The following is a 4,934-nucleotide window of genomic DNA, read 5'->3' on the forward strand; positions in this document are numbered from 1 at the left end:
TCATTTAAAAAAAAAATTAGTTCGAGGAGTCGTCATCTATCTTTTTTAGGGTGTGATTAGATCATCCAAAATATTTTATTATTTTAATAAAATTTGATTTTAAATTTTTTATTAAAATAATGATTTTCAGTCTATTTAATCAAAAATTTTAGAGTTAGTTACGTGTGGGGAAGAGTTAGCACCCACAACTCTTTAAAATTGGTACCTAGTCGATTATGTCGTTATCTTTGCAATAACAACGCTTTAAAATTAGTACCTAGTTGATTATGTCGTTATCTTTGCAATATAATTAACAAATTCGAATTGAACTTAATTAAAGATCCTTTTTTAGTGATTAGATAAATCTCAATTTATTGATTGTATATTATAAAAAAATAATGTTTCTATATTTCCAATTTTTCGGAGGAACGGGTTTTTATGTTTCGAACATGGAAACAACCCTTCATCACTCAAATTGGAATATCATAACATCAAAGTTTCTCTAAGAAATTTTAAACAATTATTTTCAAATATATTTAGGAAAATTAAAGAGAAATAAATACAACAGACATGCTAAATGCAAACTTGATTTAATTAACAAATTATCAAGCCTTAAAAGGAGATAATGAATATTGAAATATTTAAAAAGATGTAAAAAAGTCTTTGGAACATAAACGATTTTTTCTCTATCAGTTTAAATATATGAATATATATTTTTCTCCTTGATAATATCAATTTTACATAATATCAATTTTTAGTAACACTGAATAGGATACTCCTTTTATTTTATAACATCAGAATGGACCCTTAACCTTGAGACAATCCTTTTGATGGTATAAAATAAAAGAGCATTGCCCTTAATCAAGTAATGAGATAAAACGAGTTATATTTACGAGGACATTATGTATGTTAAGCTAAATGATACATGAAACTAAATTCCTATATATATATATATATATATATATATATGCGAACAAACAAATATATTTATACGTTCACACCTATACGTCATTTATAAATTAATATTTAATGCAACAAAATAGTAGTAATTATATGACACACACCAAATATGCTCATGGATATGCACGTAAAAAAGAGAAGGATTATTATATCCATATATTTATAACATACATAGTATAAAAAAGGAAATATATGCAACATGTGTACACGTACAGTTTAATATAATTAATGAATATAATAAAAAAATAAATTATAAGATATCCGTAACACTTAAATCAAGTAAAAAATAGAACATATATATATATATATATATAACATGCAAAAAATAAAACATATATATATATAAAACGTGCCAAATATAATATACAAATGCATACATCTATAAATAACGTAACACAAAATAATATGTACACATGAATATAGAATAGGCATAATATATATATATATATATATATATATATATATATGCAAGAGTAAATAGGCATATAATATGGTGACCAAGATGAACACACAACAAGCATATTAAGGCTGTAATGCATAAGTCTAAATCTAAATCTAGATATATTGCAACAAAAACAAAATGGGAAGACCAAATTATAAGTTAGAGAATTTAAAGACACTTCTTAAATGGATGACTAAATAGACAATATGGATTAGAGGCATAAATTAAGGCACTAGGAGTTAAAGACCATAAACGAAAAAAAAAGGCATTAAAATCTAAAAAATAAAATACTGAAATTAAAATAAAGCAAGGAGCATTAAGCATGACTAAAATACAAATACAAAAATAAACTAAAAGATGAAACTAGAAAGCAACCTTCAAAGGTTAAAATTGCAATAAAACAAGGACTAAATTAAAAGTAACAAAAATTAAATGCCAAATATATAAGCAATAATCAAATGTGATAACCAAAATGGAATAAGGCACATATTCAAGGCCGAAAGTCAAAAGATTCATTAATATAAATAAGGTCACATCACAAATGATACAAAAAAGAGGACTTAATGGGTAGTTTATCCATAATAGAAAACACGGGTTATTTTGAGGCTTTTTACTTGGCAGCCACCTAAATACAAGAGAGAGATTTTCTCACATAGTGCCGCCGCTCCTCCCATGGTCGTTTATCGACGACCTCCTCTCGTCCACCGTATCCTTGACGACCGAAGCACTAAAGAGGGAGATGAACCAAACCCTCGTTTACCCCAAAATCATCTGAAATGCGATAGGTAAAACCCCCCTAAATCCTCTCTTTTTTCGATCTAAACTAAACCCAAAGAAAATATTTTATCTTTTGATAGAGTTTTTCTTCTTCTCTCTTTTTTACTTGTTCAAATGTTCCCCACTTTCTTTCTCTCTCTTTTTTTTCTTTCTTTTTTTTTCCTTTTTCTCCCTAAAGTTCCCCTATTTTTAGGTTTCTTGTTCCGTGCTTATAAAAAAACGGTGACATATTGCCACCAAATTCGAATGGCGCGATTGGTGAGGGTATGATAGGTAAGGGTATCGGTTCTCATTAATGCTTTGAATTTTTAGGGTTTTTTTTTAGATTTTTGATAATTAATTTTTGATTGAGTTTGATTTTTTTTAATTTATATTGTTTTTGGTAAGATCAGCCGAAAACAGTGACGGTTCGACGGTGGTGGTTGGATTAGGGTTTGGCTAGCGAAGAGAGTTAATGTTGTGGGCTTAGGGTTTAGTTTGGATAGGTTTGGGCCTATTTATTTTGTAACATCGACTATTGAAATTTAATAATATTTTGGTTTAACAAAATATTTTGGGCCTCGAAATAAAAGCCCAGACGAAATATGGGTATTACTATTACATGCCCGCTGAAACAACCAATTGCTCTTCATAATGATGTCTCATGCCAAAATGATGAGGTTGCGTTGCATGAAAAGGGGCTTATCATGTGTGAATTTCCCAGCTCGCCTCAGTTAGTTGGTAAGTAATTCCGTTTTGGGATCTAGTATTTCGGATGGGCTCTCCTCTTTTTAAATTAATACAGGACTTACGTTTTTTGTCTATATACAGAGATTTTTAGACAGAGTTTATTTGCATTGATTACTTCTAATTATAGACGAGTATATGAATGATTACATATGAAGACTGTTCAATTATGTATTTATTTATTTATTTATTTATACATGCATTGTATTTAATTTGTATTTTTTAATTTTTTGAATTGTCGGAGGTCTTCCACGGAAATTGCTCTCAACATGGTGTTGGAGGCAGTCTATTAACCTACTTCCCCTTATCTCATTACATATGAGAATAGGGCTTTGTTGTTGTTGTTCAAAATGGTCAGTTGGTTCATGACTCTCATTCGCTGGTTTGTTAGAGAATCACAAGTCGATAACTACTTTCCAATTGTTAGGGGTCGACATAAGGGTAACATCCGAGCTAGCCAACGACATGTCATTAGAAGGGTCGTTAGGGATTCTATGGAAGGTGAAGCAACAAAGGGGGTCAATTTGGGATTGAGCTTATTAGACACATATCTTGATAACAATCTGTCTGAGGAAGCAGAAGCGGTGTGTGAGGTTTGTAAAACCCTTGAAATTTCTTTTAAAGTTGGTAAATATGTAGTACTTGGTAGAGTTTTTTATCTGGAAACAGATCTTTGCCATGGTGCATAAGGCTCTTATTAGCTTCTTCGTGCGGGTTGCTTATTTGGGCTTTTCTATACTTAAATTATGAATATATCAATTTTATCATGGAATGTAAGGGGTTTCGATCGAAAGTAGAAAGTCAGAGCAGTGTTTAATTTAATTCGTAAGCACAAGCCTAGAATTGCATTCTTTCAATAGACAAAGTTGGGTGAGGCAGATGAAAGGCTGTGTAAAAAGTTGTGGGGGCAATGCTCTTTTGACTTTGTATTTTCTCCAACTAGTGGGGTAGCTAGGGGATTAACCTGTGTTTGAGATTCTAATTACCTTCACCTTACACAAAAACATATTACTTCTCAATTTATTGCCCTGATCGGTCGGATTAATGGTTCTATTCATAGTTGTGGTTTCATGAATATATATGGACCATCTGTAGAGGCTGAGAAAAGTGTGTTTCTTTTTTGTAGTGGCTTCAATTCTAAATGATTTGAGTATCCCCTGGTGTATTGGAGGTGACTTTAATGCATTCCTTCATCTCGAGGAAAATAAAGGGTTTTCGCTGAATTATCACTCTTTGGCTATTTTTATAGAGTTCATCCATGAGGCTGAGTTAATTGATCTCCCCCTATATGGTGGTTCGTTCACTTGGAGTAATAACAGGGGCCCTTCCACGTTTGTTCACCTTGATAGGTTCCTCTTGTCACCATCCTTCTTCCAAGCTTTTTCGTTAGTGTCGCAACGTTTATCAGACGAATCTATTTCAGATCATCATACCATAGTATTATGTGAAGAAAACCACAATTGAAGCCCTAGACCATTTAAGTTCTTCAACTATTGGTTTGACATTAAGGGATTTAAGGAGGTTGTTTCTAACTCTATCTGTGATTTTAAGTAGGGGAAGCGCATAATAATAAATGAGGGGTTGCTTAAAAGCACTAAAAAATGTATCCAATCTTGGTTGAAGGAGATGAATTATAACTTTAAAAAATCAATTGCTCATCTTGAAGCCTTGATTAATTCTCTTGAAGGTAGACTTCAAAGTGGGAGTTCCGATTAATATATCACGGCTGAAATTATTAAATTGCGGGGTAAACTGTGGAAGAAATGGTGGCAAAAGTCTATGGTGAAGTGGCTTAACGAAGGGGATAAAATACTGGCTATTTGACATAACTGATACTAATTTTCTTTAATATTCCCTTTCTGACACCGTTTGATCAATATTTCCCGAAGTAGCACCCTTTCTGCTGAGCTGGCAAAGGCGCGTCCCCGGGGATGCGCTTTACCCGTGTTTTCGCTGAGTTGGATGCCACGTGTGGAAGGCGCATCCCCGGGGACGCGCCTTCACTGACTCGACTGCCACGTGTGGAAAGCGCATCCCCGGGGACGCGCCT

At 32.7% G+C, this 4,934-nt stretch overlaps 1 long non-coding RNA gene across 2 annotated transcripts; it reads left to right on the plus strand.

Moving 5' to 3' along the window:
* Positions 1–2,029: 2,029 nt before the first annotated feature.
* LOC120166008 lies at positions 2,030–4,343 on the plus strand. 2 transcript variants are annotated; one of them, XR_005519889.1, is made up of 5 exons: positions 2,030–2,166; positions 2,337–2,431; positions 2,546–2,878; positions 3,312–3,477; positions 4,011–4,343. It is a non-coding gene; the product is annotated as an uncharacterized LOC120166008 (long non-coding RNA). The 2 variants fall into 2 exon arrangements; XR_005519890.1 differs by having other exon boundaries at positions 2,352–2,431.
* Positions 4,344–4,934: the final 591 nt, after the last annotated feature.

Source organism: Hibiscus syriacus, unplaced genomic scaffold, assembly GCF_006381635.1.
Source record: "Hibiscus syriacus cultivar Baekdansim isolate YM2019G1 unplaced genomic scaffold, ASM638163v2 tig00111621_pilon, whole genome shotgun sequence".
In the NCBI taxonomy this organism is placed as follows: Eukaryota; Viridiplantae; Streptophyta; class Magnoliopsida; order Malvales; family Malvaceae; genus Hibiscus; species Hibiscus syriacus.